At 36.6% G+C, this 20,309-nt stretch overlaps 1 long non-coding RNA gene across 1 annotated transcript; it reads right to left on the bottom strand.

Moving 5' to 3' along the window:
• Positions 1 to 6,263: 6,263 nt before the first annotated feature.
• LOC140498290 (uncharacterized) lies at positions 6,264 to 17,257 on the bottom strand. The gene is made up of 2 exons (XR_011965053.1): positions 16,673 to 17,257; positions 6,264 to 6,470 (listed from the first exon to the last, which is right to left on the bottom strand). It is a non-coding gene; the product is annotated as an uncharacterized lncRNA (long non-coding RNA).
• Between the last annotated feature and the right edge of the window lie 3,052 nt (positions 17,258 to 20,309).

Raw genomic sequence — 20,309 nt, forward strand, 5'->3', positions numbered from 1 at the left:
ATCCTGTCCCTCCTCTCAAGTCTGTTTTGTTTAACCACTGACTTCTTTTATCTGCCCTCCTTTTTTTATCACTCCCCCTTACATTTCTTTTATCCTCTTTCCCTGTTTCCTTGGTGGATAAGATTAGATTCCTATTACCAATTGAGTACACACACACACACACACACACACACACACACACACACACACACACATGAGTGAGGTACAAGTATTGCCCACCCTCCCCCATAATTTTCTCCTCCACTACAAAAGCATTTTTTGCATGCCTCTTTTATGTGAGATAATTTTCCCCATTCTTCCTCTTCTATCCTCTTCTGCCAGAGCAACCCTTTTTTCCACCTATCCATTTTTAAAATATCATCCCAATATAAGTAACTCGTTCCCACAGTTCCTTTCTATGTATGTTTCTTCTAATTGTACTAATAATGATAAAGTTCTTAGAAGTTATATGTCTCATTTTTCCATATAGAAAGGCATATAGTCTCACCATGTTAAACACCTTATGGTTTTTCTTTCATGTTTCTTTTTTTAATGCTTCTCTTGAGTCTTTTATTTGGAAGCCAAATTTTCTATTCACCTCTGGTCTTATCATTAAGAATTCTTAAAAATTCTCTGTTTTATTAAAATATCATGTTTTCCCTTTGAAAACTTATCCTGTGTTAATTGGCGGTGTGTTATTCTTGGTTGCAATCCCAGATTTTTTACCTTTTGGATTATCATAATCCAAGCCCTCCACTCCTATAACATGGTACCTGATAAATTTTTTGTTCTCAGGACTGTGACTCCATAATAGGTGACTGGTTTCTTTCTAGCCACTTAATGTATTTTCTCTTTGATCTGTTAGGTCTGGGATTTGGCTACCATATTCCTAAGGATCTTCATTTTGCTATCTCTTTCAAGTGGTGATTGGTGGATTTTTTTCAATTTCTAATTTACCCTCTGGTTTGAGGAAAATGGGGTAGTTTTCTTTGACAATTTCTTGAAATATAATACCTGTAAACCATCTTTGATCGTGACTTTCAGGCAATCTAATAATTCTTAAATTGCCTCTTCTTAACCTATTTTCCAAGTCAGTTACTTTTCCAGTGAGATAGCTCACAGTTTTTTTTTTACTACTTAAAAATTTTATTTTAACTTTTTTTATTGCTTCTTGATGTCTAATGGAGTCATTAACTTCCACTTGTCCAGTTTTAATTTTTAAGGAATTATTTTCTTCAGTGAGTTTTTGTACTTCTTTTTTCCATTTGGCCAATTCTGCTTTTTAAGGAGTTAATTTCATCACTGAATTTCATCCTTTTGCATTTGACCAATTATGTTTCTCAAGGTGTTTTCAATATTGTTTGAACCTCTTTAACTGAACTATTAATTTCTTTTCATATTTTTCTTCCTTTGCTTTCATTTCTTTATCTAATTTCTTCTCTATCACTATTATTTGATTTTCAAAATATTTTTTTTTAGCTCTTCCAGGAATTTTTGTTAGGCTTGTGTCTGTCAGACTGCCTCTCTCTCTCTCTCTCTCTCTCTTTCTCTCTCTTTCTCTCTCTCTCCCTCTCTCTCTCTCATTTCTTTCTTCCTTCCTCCTTATTTATATACCTCTTATGAACTTTTGATCCTATTCATTTCCTTTTCTTTCAATTATGTGTTTTTCCTCTCTGGTCATAATTTGTATGTGATTCACTATCAGAGATTATTGCTATTGAAACTGAGTCCTAAAGCAAAGTAATTATTAGTCTAAATTAATTCTCCTTTTGATGAATAATTTACATATTTGTCTGTGAACTAAGCTCTCTCAATATGATTAGTCTATTATTGCTATGAACTAAATTTACCTACTTGCTTTGAAAGCAAGACTTGAAAGAATATTGTTAAATACAATCTGACAAAATTTACCTATTCTAAAGTCATAAGTTCTCATGTTCATGAAATTTAGTATAAAAGAAACAATTCTTTTGGAACAGTGTCACTATCATGACTATATGTTATATATAAGTTCACTTTGAATGCTTACACTTAGTATTTTTTTTTTCTTTACTGAGAACATTGCACTTAAAACTCGATCTTCTGTTATAGGAGAATGTTCAACAAGTTCTTAGGGTATGCACAACATACCTTCCTATCTGCAACTTTTTTGGATGTTTGGCCAACCTGCTTCTCAGCATGTATAGTGAGTGACATGAGGTCCCTCCCTTCTCACTGAACATAGTGATTACAGTGATACAAAAAAATTCTCATAATCAGTTGCCAAGCTAGAGGTGAGTGTGCAAATAAAATGCTTTCAGGAACTGTATTTGTCTTCCTTTCAAGTAACAAACAACTATCATCGGTCTCATGAGTGATGGAGGACATAGAACCCCATTTTCTACCTAGCCTTCATGGGTCTCTGAATGCATTGCATTTTTGTTACTTTTTCAGGGTTTTTATTCTTTCTTGATCTTAGGTAAATCTGCATATAAAGGCAGAAGAGACCAAGTTACTACCATGTGAGCTCAGAAAGGTCAGAACAATGAGATGTCCAGCAACTGGAGTTTGTATTAGAGTCTGCCTGGATCTTCATCTACTGGGTCTTTAGAGTAGCCAGACTTGAGGAGTGATTTGCTTCAGCCAGCCTAGAAAGGAGTCAGATCAGTTGAGCAAAGAGGCTCAGATGCTGCCCACACCTCTCCCTACAGTTGACTTGATGGGTACTCAAATAAGGCTGAAAAAGAAGAACAGGTCTTCAAAGTCTCTTTCCCGCATTCCATGTGAGGGGGAATATTTTGTACTACATTACATTTGATACCATAACTCCCAAGCAGGCAAAATGAAGTAGAGCAGTTCAAATCCAGCCTCAGACACTTATTAGAGCTATGTGACCTTAAGCAAGGCATAACTTCTGTCTGTTTCAGTTTCTTTAACTGTAAGATGTGGGCGACAATATCACTTACCTCTCAGGATCATCTTCAGATCAGGTCAGATATCTGTAGAGAACTTAGCACATTCCTGGCACATAGTACTTACTAAATAAATGCTTGTCCTTTCTTTTCCCTTCCCTTCCCCTTCCTACCCTTGAAAACTCAAGGGATATAGAGCAAAAAGAGTTTCTGCAGGTAGGGGGTATATTTTTCTACTTTTTTCCTTGTTATACCTTCTCCATGGATTTCCTCTTGTTACAGATAATCAATATCAGCTGGTGATTGATATTGGAAAAGCATCAACTGGTTAATTTGAAATGGAGGTCACCAGATGGGGGCTCATAGTGACAGTACTAGAATCCCCCAAACCTCTGGGGACCCAATTTAACAATGCTAGTGAGGATTAGGAAGAACTCAGCAGGGGTTCTACATGTCTTTTCCTCTAAATTTCTCTGTGTCATATCCTAATTTCTCTTAAGAGTGTTTGTAGAAGTATTCATGTTCCACTAAGGCCAATTTGTGAACTAGAGTCTATTCCTTCCTGACTCCTTCATGTTCAGCTACTCTGTACAGAATCACTCCCAAATTAGTACCTTTCCCCAAATTCTCTTTTGAGCTCCAGACTCACATCTCTGATGGCCTTATATTTATCCTTTATTTCCCACCAGCACTTTAAATTCAAAAGCCCAAAACTTAATGTATTGTCATTTCTCCAAACCTTCTTTTTCTTTTGACTTTCCTATTTATTCCTGATTCACCACTATTCATCCCATCCCTTATATTCACAGCCTTGGTATAATATTTGGACCTTCCCCTTCACCTCTTATGCTCAAAAAAAAAAAAAAAAAGGAGGCTACATAGTGTTTGTGGAAGGAGAACTGTCTCAGACACCAGAGGACCTGGGTTGAAATTCATTCAACCCAATTTTTGTGACCTTAACCCACTCCTTGGGTTTTACTTTCTCATTTCTTAAATGAAGGGGTTGGATTACATGGCCTTTCATTCCCCTTCTCACTATCAATCTATTGTGATCCTGTTCATTCAATCTCTGCAGCATTCCTCCACTTTGTTCTTCCTTCTCCCTATTCCCCTGGCCATGCTTTAAAGCTCAGTTCACATGCCATGACATTTATGTCACCTTCTGACATTCATTTGGCTGTAAATGATCTTTTCCCTTGGATCACATGCAGTACTTTATTCTGAAATATGCATAGATTTATAATGCAATGTTATATGTTATAATGAGCTGTGTTTATTTCTTATTGCTCTGTAAATTCCATGAGGTCAAGATCTATATTTTATTTATACTTCATATTTCCCTCAGGACCCCTGTGGCCTCTGCAAAATGTGTACTTTGTAAACGTTATTATAAACAGGTAGGTAGACATAGATAGGTTGATTATGTGTGGTATACATGTATGGATTTGTGTATACCTCCTGCATTCTCCCATAAAGCCTGGCATCATGTTATGCTTACTGGAGAATTACAGAACAGTAGTATGTAGATGATGGTATGGGGAGTCAGTATCCTGTCCTACTTCCTTAGGCAAGGATATATTTATAATGAGAGACAAAAGTGATAAGCTAAGTAGAAAATTTTGCATATATCCTGCATTACTTCATAACGTGTATTGGAAAAACAAAAACAAAAACAAAAAAGAATTCCTGAGTAAATTAGAAAAGGACCTGGTCAATTGACTAGAACAAAAATCATCCTTGTCTCAAGTTGTCCCTAAAAAGAAAATTAAACAGTATGATATAGTTCTTCATTGAACTTCATTGACAGCTTGAGATGTAGCTGTCAGGGAGAAGAGACACATTTCAGCGTGGAGATAAAAATATAAAAAGTAGGATTCCTAGCAGGAAACAATTTCAAGGAATGAGATATCAGAGAGCAGAGAAAAAAGCTGACTATGCATCCAAGATGGAATCAACCCAGCAATTGAATAGTAGGGGAGTAGACCCCTGTAGCTCTGCCAAATGACCAACATGATAAGGAGAGAAAAAAATATATGGCCACTCAGTAACATACATGGAAGTTGCCTTGACCACATGAATTCCCTACATATATGCCTCACCACCTTTACACTTGGGTTTCTGTCCACTTTTCTCAAAGATATTATGTGTATTTGAAGAGAATGGTGCCCCAGGGTTAGGGGGAAGAGTTTTATATGAATGAATTAAAGGGGAGAAAAAAGAAAAGTGCTATGTACAAATCACTGTACTAAACACTAGGGATAAAGAAAAACAAGACACTCTGTTCTCAAGAAGTTTAGATTGTAGTTGAGTGAGGCTGGAAGGAGTGAAGGGGATAGAGAATATAGGTTTTATGTGGAAAGACCAAAGACTCTTTAGGGTGCAGTTATAAAGAAAACAATGTATATTATTTAATGTTATTTGTGGCATAGTAACTAGAGTGCTAAAGTCAAAAAGACAAGGGTACAAATTTCACCTTTGAGATCTGATAGTCATCACACTTACTGATCTTGTGTCCATAGGGAAGTCATTGAAGCCTTGTGAAACTCAGTTTCCTAATGTGTAAAATGGGACAATAGCTCCTGATAAAGTTTTGTTATGAGAATTAAATGATTTAGATTAATTGCTTCACAAAATTTAAAGTGCTATGAGGATATCAATTGTTGTCACTATTGAAAATAACAGTTGGTATCCTCATAACACTTTAAATTTTGTGAAGCAATTTATCTAAATCATATCCATCCAGTGTTTGAGGGTTTAGTTATTTCTTTGGTGAAAGAACTAACTTCGGGGATATACTGTGCAACTCAGTTATGCCTGAGTAATCCATTTTCATGAGTTGACTCTGGTGGAATAGATTGCGTATCTGGATTCAAACTTTTTTCTTTTTGATGAATCCCTCTAAATGTGCCTTGGTCTTTGGATAATAGACATAAACACATGCACAGAGTTGTTTACCAGGACTAAACTTGTCTTTCCAGATCTTTAACACTCTTTGGCCTAATCTATGAGTAGACAGGGTCATTTCTATGACATGATGAGGGTCCAAGTGGGATATGTAACCTTAGAGATAAACAAATATTTATGAAATTAATGAATAAACAGATTGAAAATAGTTTCAAAAGTAGGTTTAGTCTTCTGCAAGCTTTGGTGGGGTTTTTTTTTTGCTTGTTTTTTTAAGTATGTTTGAAGGTTAATATTGTTTAAGCAATTTTCACTTTAATTTAAATAGTACATGGCCAAGGAATCTCATACCCCTATCCATGACCCAGTATTTTGAATTTGAATTCAAGAATTATTTCTTTCTCTGCCTGGTATACATACCCCGTCCAATACGTTTCAAGTGTCAGCACCAAAAGTATGAAATCTTACTCAAAGTAAATAGATGAGTCAGTCTTTTCTAGGTAAAGTGTCCTTGCTCAAGCCCCTTTTAATCAAATGAACAAATCTTAAAAGGGGACTACCGCTGCTAGTAGCAGGGACAAGGAGTAAACTGGGAGGTGAGTATGATGATCTGCATCTGTTGATGGACTTCATTGCTGCTGGAGAAACTTCCTCATTTATCTGTGTCCTTGACTTTTCTTTAATTTTACTGCAAAACATCTGCGAATACAAGGGAGAAATGATAAAAGTTGTCATTCCTTCACTCATCGTTATTCACTTGTTCTTTCAGAATGGGCACGACACTATGTGATGGGAATGGTGATTAAAACAAAGAGTCCCTGCCCATTATATGGCTCTTTCCAATAAAGAACCCTTGAATATTGAACAAATTAGAAGCACAATACCTATTATTACCTCATTTATCCTGACTTTTCCATTCCCCAGGTGGAAGAACCAAAGTCAAGGCAACTGAATAGGACAGTAATCTCTGCTACAGCACCAGCCATGAGCTTGCCAAGACTCACTTAATTATTTTTTGGTGTTCTAGACACACACATACACATACACTCACACACACAGATATATCACATACAAAATGTCTCACATGCATATGCATACTACATATAGTATGCGTGCACATACTATAAGAATGTGTATATATATATATATATATATATATACATACATAATGCATACATATAGCTTCTCATTTTTATTCATGTTTCCTGTGAACATGAATAGGAAAGGCATCCTAGAAAATATGTGAAAAATCAATTTCTTTTTCTCAGAAGTTTAAAAGAAAATTTATCCACCCTGTTCCGAAGGATACTCTAGGTACCAGCTAACTTTGTCCTGTATTCTGAACAAGCAGCCTCAAGGATGGTTAGTGTCCTGAGTCATTCCTACTTTCTTTTTAAAATTCATCATAGGTGTCAACAGAATCTCCATCCATGATCAGCTCAGTCTTAACCTTTCTTGGGTTGGTGTGATTGTTAATCATCCAGCTTAAAAACAAATAAAAACAAAACAAACAAAAACAGAAAGAACTCTGCTCAAATTTTTCTTCAAGACATGACAGATCTTATTATTCAGTAACAGAAATAATAATATTAACAGTAATAGTAATAATGTGATCGTAGTGAGAGTGATCAATCAATATCCATATAACAAAGTAAACAACTTGCTGAATTTAGAGAAAGGAAGACGAGTTCAGATTCAGATATTTACTAGCCGTGACCCTGGGCAAGTCGCTAAATCTCTTTCTTTAGTTTCTTCTACCTTACAGAGCTTTGGGGAGGAATGAATATATGGGCAAACCTAGGATCACAACATAAGTGATAAGTATAATAATAATGATAGCAGTTTTTGCCCAGGATTTGAAGCTTTGCAAAGTGCTTTATGTATTATACTTCCTTGGATTCTCACAACAGTCTGGTAAGGTGGGCATCATTACTGTCTCCATGTTATAGCTAAGGATCCTTAGTCTCAGAGAGGTTCAGAGACTTATTTAGGTTCACAGAGTTTGTAAGTAACTGACATAGAATTCCTACCCAGATCCTCCTTACGTGAAGGCCAGTATCACTCTGGTCTTTGACTAAGCTTTTTATTATTATCTATGTCAGATGCAAAACAGGAAAGATTTTCCCCAGTATCCTCATTATCATCATAAGATTTTTGCTACATAGTTAAGTGCATATTGCACCATATTAGATTTCAAGGACACATGGAATCACAACAAAACAAGGCTCATTGGGTAAGGTTGCAATTATATGGGACCCATAGAAAGGAACTACACTTTCTAAAGTGACAATTCTCATTTTACTAAAGGAGACTTTTAATAGACCTCTAGGTAAAGTTGCAAATTTGCTAGTGGAGGTGTGGCAGGGAAGGAGGCAAGAAGGCCCTGTGCAGGTACAGAGAGGCAGCCAGCACACAGTTCAAGGACATGGGAGTGGGAATGAGGGTAGGACCAGGGACAAAAGAGAGCAGGAGAAGGAACATTTAGGTGTGGGGGGACTAGCCATGTTGAGCCTAGAATAGGGAGAAAGAACAGAGAATGGGTGGGGTTATACATACAGACAAGGAAGACCTGCTTGGCCTGACTGGGGACAGACTTATGGTAGCAGAGCCCACAGGGACCTTATACAGATACCAAGAGCTAAACATGCAAATGAGTGAGCAGAGGTACCCTCTGTCTTAGCCAGAGGTTCCAAGCCAAGCCTTTGACCAGCCTTGACACCTGACGTGGGTATCTTCCCAAGTCAGGTCTTCTGCTTTAATTTCGGGGATTTATTTTTTAAGGTTTCTTTATTTGGTTGTTTGTTTTGGGGTGAGGGAGGGTGGGAGGTCTTGGACCCCACCCCACCTGCCTACCCTCCAGTCTGAGGGTCAGGAGAGGAAAGAGAGCACAGTACTCTACAGTAAAGTTAAAATAGCTCATTTTTTTAGAATGGGAATTTCAAAATTCTATACATGAAATAGAATTTGTGGATTGTTAACTCGCTTAAAGTACGAACTGTCTGTGTAAAGCATGAGTTTTTCTTCTTCTTGCTTAACATCCATATAACTGTTGCCTCTGACTCAGACACACCAAGAAGCAATCAGTAATTCGCAAATTATAATAGAGAAATAGAAATATACCCTCTAGATTGTTGTTGTTTGGTCCAATTAAATTATATTCTAATGCATCCAATCATCTTTCAAGGACTCCTTAAAGAGACATATCACCAACCTAAAATAATTGGCATATTAAAAAATCATAATTTTCCTATTTGGACTTAGAAATTACTGGGCATGAACGTAGCGCTCTCGTGATGGTCCTGAACTGAGCAAGAGAAAAAAAAAGAGGGTAAGTATTTTCTATGACTACTTTCCAGGCTCAGACAAACAAGTCCATTATTTTCTGATGGACTTCATTTATGGGTCTGAAGCTGATTCCCCTCCTTGTACATCTGGAAACACAGCTGTATACTGTGAGGGAGGTATTGTAATACTGATGCCTTACATTTGTATACAAATTATAATGTATACACATTAACCATTTCAAAGTACATCATATATACTATTTTATAGTCACAACAGCCCTGTGATGTAGATAGATAAGGTAGGACCCCAATTTTACAGGCAAGGAAACTGAAGTGAAAAGGGATTTATTGATTAGGTCAAGAGTAAACAACAGGGCTGGGACTAAAATCGAGGTCTTTGGATTTTTTACCCAATGCTATTGACACTAGACTAAGGGTTAGCAAAATATGGCCTCTGACCTGTTCCAGGGTTAAGAATACTTTTTAAAGTTTTTGAGTAAATTTTATTGTACTTAAAAATTTTTTCTTATATGTTTTACATTTTAAGATAAAGTTTCATAGTATTTAAAATGTAAAAACAAAAAAAAATATTAAAACATTTAGAAAAGAAAACAAAACATTGAAAAACATTTTTAACTCCCTAACAGTATAAAACAGGCAGAAGGCCAGGTTTGACCCTGGAGACCTGGTTTGCCTACTTTACACTGGACTACAGCAAATCTTCATTCCAAATGAGATAACATATATAAAGCTTTTTAAGTCCTTTGCAAACAATAAATTACTGTGTAAGCATTATTGCTGCTGCTACCACTACTATTACTGACACCACCACAGCCACTTTCATTACTACCAAAACCACAACTACTTTTACTACTACTATTACAACTACTACCATCACTCTATTACTAAAGCTACAACCATTACTACTACACCCACCACTACTACTATCATATCCACTACCACCACCACCATTTTTGTATTACTAGCACCATCAATAACAATGCTATTTTTACTACCATCACTACTGCTACTACCACCACCAACACCACTATTAAGTACTATATCCATTTCTACTACTATCACCACTAACACTACCACTACCACCACTGCCAATATTATTACTACCACAATGACTACAGTTAACATTATATTATTAATTATTAATACAATATTAATACTATATTAATACTACTACTACCACCATCACTACTACTACTACTACTACTACTACTACTACTAATACTACTACTACTAGAAATGAATTGAATAGACAGTTCCATGGAGGGCCAAGGAGAAAGGAGTAGCTGTTGACCTAATTATTGAGACAGGTTTTCTTTTTTCCTATCTCTGTTTTTTTACCTTTATGACTCAAGTTATGACACTTTGTCCACATTGTAGCTTCCCCATAATTAAAGCAAGAATAACTGCTTTCCATTATGTGTCCCATTAGAGGTATAAAACCTCTTTCTATCTTTGCTGCTGAATGCTCTCTGTGCTACATGTTTGGCCCAACCTCTCCCTGTCACATGGATGCTTGTTTTTCTTCTAACTAAACTCATATGATTAGGCATCAGGGCAGAAGCTTTTCTGAATTATAGAAGGTAAGTGATGATGTACCATCTTAAAGAAGCAGAAACTAGGAAATGACCTTCATACTTAATTTAGATATTTCCTATAATGCAGCTGCATACAGTAACTGCACATTAATAGACAAGAGAATCAAAATCCCTCATGCCACAGAATAGGAAAAGGAATTGGAGTTTCTATAGCAAAATATTCCACGGCCAGTAAGATGGCAACACTCCTCTATCTCTCTGGCAGTTGAGTCAGCTCAGTCACTCTGAAATCAATAGACTGACTTTCGAGGGCTCAGCCAGCGTGAAGGGAAACATATCACAAGGGTATTGGCATATTCTTCCATTTTATAGTCTGAGTCACACTACACTAACCTCATTTGTCCAGCTTTAATTTTTCATCCCCTCTAGCATGATTCCCATTCTAAAGAGCTAGTGCCTCATAGAAAGAAGAGAATCCTATACTGATTTTCTGCAAATGTGACTGAAGATGCATAGTATTGGGAAAAGAGTGACTGTGTTGTTCTATTCCTTCCTTTTTTCTCAAACATTAACTGATTTTCATTCTGGTATGTATGTGTGTATAAACACATATGTACATATACACACATTATACACACACATGTGTGTGTATACACATACATGCATTAAGTAGAAAAAAGGGTATTTGATTTGTTTGCACAACATTCCTGTCTCCAGTGTTACCTCTAACAATGCTTGGTTGTTTAATAGTAAAAGTACTCTAGTGGCAACAGTATACCCCAAATAAAGATGAAAAGCAATGAATGCGGGGGGGGAGGGGGGCAGCTCCAAGATGGCAAAGTAGAAAAACAGACCTGCTCTAACTCTCCCCTCATAGCCCATAAAAAATCTGTAAAAAAATGACTCTGAACAAATTCTAGAACAGCAGAAGTCACAAGAAGACAGAGCGAAAGAGATGTCTAGCCCAAGATGAACTGGAAGGTTGACAGGAAAGGTTTATTGCACTGGGCTCAGAGTGGAGCGCAGCTCAGCTTTAGCTTTGTTGCACAGCAGAGACAGGACTGGAGCAGGTTTCAGGGCACAGAATCATGGGCAGCAGCTGCAGTTTCCAGATTTTTCAATCCACAAATGCCAGACAGCTTCAAAGGTCAATAAGAAAACTCTTTCACCTGAGTGAGAGGGGAGCACGATCTGGCCCCAGACCCAGACTCAGGGTGGCAGCATTCCCTGCAGGAGCAGCATTCACTTTTTTTGGAGATCACAACCAAAAGACCTTGGAGAATCAAGCAGCTGATCTGGATCACAGCTCTGAGTGGCAGTCCTGGGGTAAGGAGGAGCACTGGCATAGAGGAGCTCATAGAAGCTCTGGAGAGGAAATCCTACTAGCAGATTCTGGGCAGAAAAGAGTGCTTGTGGTTGTTCCCAGAACAGAGCTCAGGCCAGGAGAAGAATAAACTCCTCTCCCTTGATTTTGCCACCTTGGAGGAACCGAGAATGTACAGATCCCTAGAGTATACTCTCCACTTGAAAAATGACTCAAAAAGCAAGTAACTGGCTGGAAAAAGCCAAAAAATGGGGAAAAATAAGACTACAGAAGTTTATTTTCTTGGTGAAAAGGTATTTTCTTCCATCCTTTCAGATAAAGAAGAACAAAGCTTAGCATCAGAGGAAGATATAAAAGTCAAGGCTTCTACATCCAAAACCACCAAACAATATTCAATGGTCTCAGATCATGGAAGAGCTCAAAAAGGGCTTTGAAAATCAATTAAGAGAGGTGGAGGAAAAATTAGAAAGAGAAATGAGAGTGTTGCAAGAAAATCATGAAAAGAAAGTCAACAGCTTGCTAAAGGAGACTTCAAAAAGTGCTGAAGAAAATGACACTTTTAAAAATAGACTAACCCAAATGGCAAAAGAGATCGAAAAAGCCAATGAGGAACAGAACGTTTTAAAACAGCAGGATTGGCCACATAGTAAAGGAGGTTCAAAAGCTCCTAGTTCTTTAAAAATTAGAATGGAGAAGATGGAAGCTAATGACTTTATGAGAAACCAAGAAATTACAAAACCAAAAGAATGGAAAAAAATGAAGACAATGTGAACTAGCTCATTGGAAAAATAACTGACCTGGAAAACAGATCCAGAAGAGATAATTTAAAATTTATTGGTCTTCTTAAAAACCATGATCAAGGAAAAAAGACATCATCTTCCAAGAAATTATCAAGGAAAACTGCCCTGATACTGTAGAATCAGATGGCAAAATAGAAATGGAAAGAATTCATCAATCACCTCCTGAAAGCGATCATAAAAGGAAACTCCTACAAAAATTGTAGCCAATTTCAGAGTTCCCAGGTCAAGGAGAAAATATTGGAAACATCTAGAAAGAAACAATTGGAAATTTGACTTTCAAATACAAGAATCAAGAGAAACATGAAAAGGTAATCAGGAAAGAGAAGCCTTAAGGAACTCATTAAAGTTGAACTGTTTACATTCCTACATGGAAAGATGTTATTTGCAACTTGAGATCTTTTCAGGATCAGGGTAGTTCAAGAGAATATATATATATATGTGTATGTATGTATGTATGTATAATATATATTACATATACATACATATATGTATACATATATACAATCAAGTCAACACAGGATTTAGCAGCTTCTACAGTAAGGGATCTAAGGGCTTGGAATATCATATTCCAGAGATCAAAGGAGATAGTATTAAAACCAAGAATCACCTACCCAGCAAAACTGAATATAATACTTCAGGGGAAAAAATGGAATTTCAATGAAATAGAGGACTTTCAAGCAGTCTTGTTGAAAAGACCAGAGTTGAATAGAAAATTTGACTTTTAAATACAAGAATCAAGAGAAACATGAAAAGGTAATCAGGAAAGAGAAGCCTTAAGGAACTCATTAAAGTTGAACTGTTTACATTCCTACATGGAAAGATGTTATTTGCAACTTGAGATCTTTTCAGTATCAGGGTAGTTCAAGAGAATATAGATATATAGATATATGTATATATATATATAATATATTACATACACATAGATATATGTATACATATATACATATATATGTATAGGTGTGTTTGGGAATGTATGTATATTATATATGTGTAGGTGTATATATGTACATGTGTATTTACATACATACACACATGTGTATATATACAGAAACATGTGTGTAGGTGTATAGGTATATGTGTATATGTGTGTATGTTTGTATACATATACACACATATGTATATATATATATACACAGACACACACACACACACATATATATATATATAGAGAGAGAGAGACAGAGACAGAGAGACAGAGAGAGACAGAGGGCGCAAGGTGAACTGAATATAAAGGGAGATTACTTAAAAAAAAATTACTCTTGAATGGAATGTACTCAGAGTAAGAGAAAGGGAGAGGCAGAATGTAGCAAATTATCTCACATACAAAAAGGAAGAAAGAGCTTCTATAATGGACAGGAAGGGGGGGGGGGAATTGAGAGGAAATCATTGAGACTTACTCTCATGGGATTTGACTTGAGGAGGGAATAACACACACTCAATTGGACATGGAAATCTATTTTACCCTGCAGGCAGGCAAGGGGCAAGGGGATAAGAGAGGGAAGATAATAGAAGGGACAGTAAATTGGGGAAAGGGATAATCAGAAGCAAACACTCTTATGGGAGGACAAGTCAAGGAAGAGAATGGAACAAATGAAGGGCAGGATAGGACAAAAGGAAATGTGATTAGTCTTTTACAACATAAATGAAAGTACTTTGCATTATTACACATGTGTGACCTATATTGAATTGCTTGTTTTCTCAGTGAGGCTGGGGAGGGAGAGAGGGAGAGAATATGGAACTCAAAGCTTTAAGAATGAGTGTTAATAATTGTTTTAGCATGTAAATTGAAATTAAGCTATACAGGCAATGGAGTATAGAAATCTATTTTGCTCTACAGGAAAATAGAGGGGAAGGGGGATTGAAGAAGGATGGATAATAGAAGGGAAGACAGACTGGAGGAAGGGGTGGATGGTATGCATACTGTCCTGGGGTGGGGGATGGGGAGAGATGGGAGAAAATGTTGAATTCAAATTCTTGTGGAAGTGAGTGTTAAGAACTAAAAAACAGATAAATTATATCTTAAAAATTTCATACAAAAATAAAAAAGAAAAGTCATCAATCAGGGTTAAATAAATGTTTACTATGTGTCAGGTACTATAGTAAGTAGTGTGGGTACCAACTCAAATTAAAAACAGTCTTTGTCCTTAGGGGGTTTACAATCAAATTAATGAGAAAACTCAAAACATTAAGACAAGAATAATAGATGGATCTATTCTCAGCAATACAATAATCCAAGACAGTTCCTAAGGACTTATGATGAAATATGCTATCATCTCCAGAAAAAGAACTGATAGAGTGTTAATGTAGATCAAAGTATACTTTTTTAAACTTTATTTTTCTTGGTTTTATTTTAGTTATTGTTCTATATTTTCTTTTGCAATATGACCAATATGGAAATATGTTTTGTGTGACTACACATGTATCATCTATATCAAATTTCTTGCCTCCTCCAGGAAGGGATAAGGAAGGACAGAGGAAAAGAATTTGGAACTCAAAATAAAAAAAAAAGTCAAATGTTAAAAAATATTTTAACATGTAATTGGAAGATAAGTTAAATTAAAAAAATTAAAAAGAATGGATCCTGGTCTTTAGGAGGAAGACACTAGAAAATTATAGGGACTGTAGTATTATAAGGAAAAAGTATTAGAAGCTGAATGGTGAGAGGCAGATCTGAGAAAGCTTTCCGTAGCATGACCTTTGAATGTAGTCTCAAAGGAAACAAGAAATTTTAAAAGGTGGGAAGGAGAGCATTCCAGGTATTGGGAACAGCCAGTGAAAAGACAGACTGGAATGTGTGTGAAGAAAGTGAATAGACCAGTGTAGTAATTTGGCAGTAGAATTTGGCAGTGTAAGTAAAGGGGGATAATATATAACAAGTCTAGAAAGGTAGAAAGGGACCAGGTTTTGAAAGACTTTAAATGTCAACTGGCAGAATTTATATTTGCCCTTAAGGGATAACAGGGAGTCACTGTAATTTATAAAATATATTTGGGGCTGGCACATAAAATTTAGGAATATCAGTTTGGTAGCTATATTGAGGATGGATTGGAGTGGGAAGACATTTGTGACAGGGAGTTCATTTAAGTTATTGCGATAATCCAGGCCAAAAAAAAAAAAAAAAAAAGCGAAGAGGGCCTGGGCTAGAGTGGCCTCTATGTGAATGGAGCTAAAGGCACTGACAAATTGAAGATATATTATGTTGATGATTGTCAGTTTATTGGACGTCTGAATTGAGTAATCAAGAAGCATCAAAGAATGTCACCAAAGTTGCAAACCTAGATGCCTGAAAGATTGATTATTGTTTCAACAGGAACAGAGACAGGGGTGGCTTTAGGGGCCATGTTAAGGAATTCTACTTTGAAAATATAAAGTTTGAGATGCTACAAAACATCTAGTATGAAATTCTCAAGGGGCAATCAGTGCTTTAGGACTGACACTCAAGAGAGACTAGGGGTGGATAAATAATCAAGGAATCATCTGCAAAGAGTTTTTGATCTCACAGAGACTGAGGAAGAACAATGAGAAGGATATGAAGAAAACCAAAAGAGAGCAGTCATGAAAACTCGGAGATAAAAAAGCACACAAAGGGAGAAGCTGTTAAAATATGCTCAGCATAATAGATACTGCTCCTAAGAACCAGTTCTTGGGCAAAATAAACTTCATCTACATTTTCCACCTCTTATCCCAAAAATATCTTCATCATATCATCTGAGATGGTTCTTTAACATGCCAATAATAATTATACACATTAGATATTTATTTAGGTTAACAAACCCTCTCTTCTCAAAATGAAAATACCACTAGGACAATTTATGAGGAATTCATGCATTAGGATGGCCCTCACTCCCCTCCTATTATGTAACTGAAATGTAGTGAGAGGCTGAGAACTTCAATTCAGGAAATGTATACAGAACTCTGTGTAGTAGAGAAGACTTACCCAATGAAGATGTGTTGCCACATGATGAGAAACTGTTGGAATAGGACCCTAAAAGGTGGAATAGAGGCATGGAGACAAAGAAATGAGGGCACCCAAGACAAACTTCATCCATTTCAATATGTTCTTCCACACAGGAAAAGGGGGAGGAAGTGTTTTTCTTCTTCCTCTTCCTCCTCCATTTTCTCATCATCTACTTCTTTATCTTCTCACTTCTCTTTTACCTTTATCTCCTCCTCCATTTTGTCTTCTTTTTCCTTTTTCAGATACATTTCTTCCTTCTGTTCTCCCTTCTCACAAATGTTCTCCTCCTTGGCCTCCTCCCCTTCTTTTATTTCTTCTTCCCCTTTTTTCTTTACCTCTCCTTCATGCTCTTCTTTTAACTCTTCCTCCTCTACCTTTTCTTCCACTCCTTCACATACTTGCTTCTTTTTCTCCTCCTCCTTTTCCTCATTATCTCCTGTTCTACTTTGATATCTGTACCACAAAGATGTGACCCCTTAGGACACAGAACTTAAGCTAATACTAATAGGATCATGGCTTAGGTCCATTATGGGTTCAATGGTCTTTCTGTAGACTTGAATTGAGAACCCTCACACAATTCTTAACTCTGTTTCTACGGATAAAAGGGTTCCGAGTTCCAAAGCATCACAACTTATTATATGTGAAAAACATTGAGATGATAGTATTTAGTTATTTCAAGAAGACAAACTGATTGGAGAGGGGAATCAATGTAAATCCAATGTATCAAGACCTTTCCATACTTTTTTATTTGTTTTTGTTTTGAGTATATAACTTATTTATTTTTCAGTTCTTAACATTCACTTCAACAAGAATTAGAACTCAAAAATTTCTCCTCATCTCTCCCCACTCCCCACCCTAGGACACCATGTATGCCATTCATCCCATCCACTCATTCCTCTGGTCTGTCCTCCCTTCTATTACCTACATTTCTTCCATCCTCCTTCCCCTCTATTTTCCTGTAGGGCAAAATACATTTCTATACTCCATTGCCTGTATAGCTTAATTTCCAGTTAAATGCTGAAACAATTTTTAACATTCATTTTTAAAATGTTGAGTTTCATATTCTCTGCCCCCTCTCTACCCACCCTCATTGAGAAAACAAACAATTCAACATAGCTTATACATGTACAACAATGCAAAGCACTTGCATTATAGTTGGATTGTAAAAGACTAACAACATATCCCTCTGTCCTATCCTACCCTTCATTTATTCCATTCTCTTCCTTGATTGGTCTTCCCATAATAGTGATGTGTGTATATATGTATATAATGTGTGTATATATGCAATGTATATATAATGTATGTGTACATTATATATATGTAATATATGTATATATACATACACACACACACACACATATATATATATATATTTATATACATATTCCTTGTAAGTACTCTAATACTCAAAAACGTCTCATGAGTTACAAATAACATCTTTCCATGTAGGAATGTAAACAGTTCAATTTAAATGAGCTCCCTAGGTTTGTTTTTCTTGTTTACCTTTTCATGTTTCTCTTGATTCTTGTATTTGAAAGTCAAATTTTCTATTCAGCTCTGGTCTTTTCAACAAAAATGCTTGGAAGTCCTCTATTTCATTGAAATTCCATTTTTCCCCCTGAAGTATTATCCTCAGTTTTGCTGGGTAGGTAATTCTTGGTTTTAATACTATCTCCTTTGACCTCTGGAATATGATATTCCAAGCCCTTAGATTCTTTAGTGTAGAAGCTGCTAAATCCTGTGTTGTCCTGATTGTATTTCCACAGTACTTGAATTGTTTCTTTCTGGCTGCTTGCAATATTTTCTCCTTGACCTGGGAACTCTGGAATTAGCTACAATATTCATAGGAGTTTTCTTTTGGGATCTCTTTCAGGAGGTGATTGGTAAATTTTTTCCATTTTTATTTTATCATCTGGTTTTATGTATCAGGGCAGTTTTCTTTGATAATTTCATGGAAGATGATGTCTATGCTCTTTTCCCTGATCATGGTTTTCAGGTAGACCAATAAGTTTTAAATTATCTCTCCTGGATCTATTTTCCAGGTCAGTTGTTTTTCCAATGAGATATTTGACATTGTCTTCTATTTTCTCATTCTTTTGGTTTTGTTTTAGAATTTCTTGGTTTCTCAAAGAGTCATTAGCTTCCATCTGTTCCATTCTAATTTTTAAAGGATTGTTTCTTTCAGTGAGCTTTGGAACCTCCTTTTCCATGTGACCAATTCTGTTGTTTTAAAGTACTCTGTTCCTCATGGGCTTTTTCAACCTCTTTTGCCATTTGGGTTAGTCTGTTTTTAAAGGTGTCATTTTCTTCAGCATTTTTTGAAGTCTCCTTTAGCAAGCTGTTGACTTTCTTTTCATGATTTTCTTGCAACTCTCTGATTTCTCTTCCCAATTTTTCTCCCACCTCTCTTAACTGATTTTCAAAACCCTTTTTGAGTTCTTCCATAGCTTGAGGCCATTGAACATTTTTTTGGAAGTTTTAGATGCCTTGACTTTGATGTTTTCCTCTGATGGTGTGTTTTGTTCTTCCTCACCTGAAAGGATGGAAGAAAATATCTTTTCACCAAGAAAGTAAACTTCTATAGTCTTATTTTTTTCCCTTTTATTTGGCATTTTTCCAGAGAGTTACTTGTCTTTTGATTCCTTTGTCAAGTGGAGGATATACTCTAGGGACCTGTAAGTTCTCACTTCCTCCAAAGTGGCCCAATCAAGGGAGAGGAGTTTATTCCTCTCCTGGTCTGCACTCTGTTCTATGAGCAACCACCAGCATTCTTATTTGCCCAGGATTTGCGAGTCAGATATCCTCTCCACAGTCACCACCAGCTCCACCACTCCAGTCCTGTTCCTCTTCCTAGGACTGCCACTCAGTACTGAGACCCATATCAGCTGCTTGATTCCCCCAGCGTCTTTAGGGCAAGGGCTGCAAAAGTGGATACTGTTACTGCAGTGGCTGCTGCTGCCCTGGGGCCAGAATTGAGGCCAGACTGCATTCTCTTCTCACTCAAGTGAAAGAGCTTTCTCAGTGTGAAGCTGTTTTTCGCTTTTGTGGGTTGAGAAGTCTGGGAACTGCAGCTGCTAACCGTAATTCCGTGCCCAGAAGCCTGCTCTAGTTCTGTCTGTGCAGCCCAGCCAAGGCTGGCTGCACTCCACTCTGAGCCTGGTGTTACAGACCTTTCCTGTCAGCTTTTCAGGCTGTCTTGGGCTGGAAATGTCTTTCACTTTTTCGTTTTGTGTCTTCTGCTGCTCTAGAATTTGCTTAGAGTCGTTTTTTACAGGCATTTTATGGGATATGTGGGGAGAACATCTACAGGTCCGTCTTTGTACTCCACCATCTTGGGTCCCTTCTTCATACTTTTTATCTAGTTTCTTTCTCACTTTCAGTAACAGATCTTAGGAAATCATCACTTAACACCTACATTAAATTATTCTGAATCTAATTATTCACCTCTCCCTCTCTTCTAATTCTCTACTGCCCAGTTTGTGCCATTATCACTTAACTAAAAAGCTCTCTTCAGATTTATCAGTGATTTCTTTATTAATTGAGGACTGTATTAACCTTCTCTCTGTCCTCTTTCTTGACCTTCTGTTAGCTAGTCAATAAACATCTATTGAGCATC

Source organism: Notamacropus eugenii, chromosome 4 (assembly GCF_028372415.1).
Source record: "Notamacropus eugenii isolate mMacEug1 chromosome 4, mMacEug1.pri_v2, whole genome shotgun sequence".
Classification (NCBI taxonomy): domain Eukaryota; kingdom Metazoa; phylum Chordata; class Mammalia; order Diprotodontia; family Macropodidae; genus Notamacropus; species Notamacropus eugenii.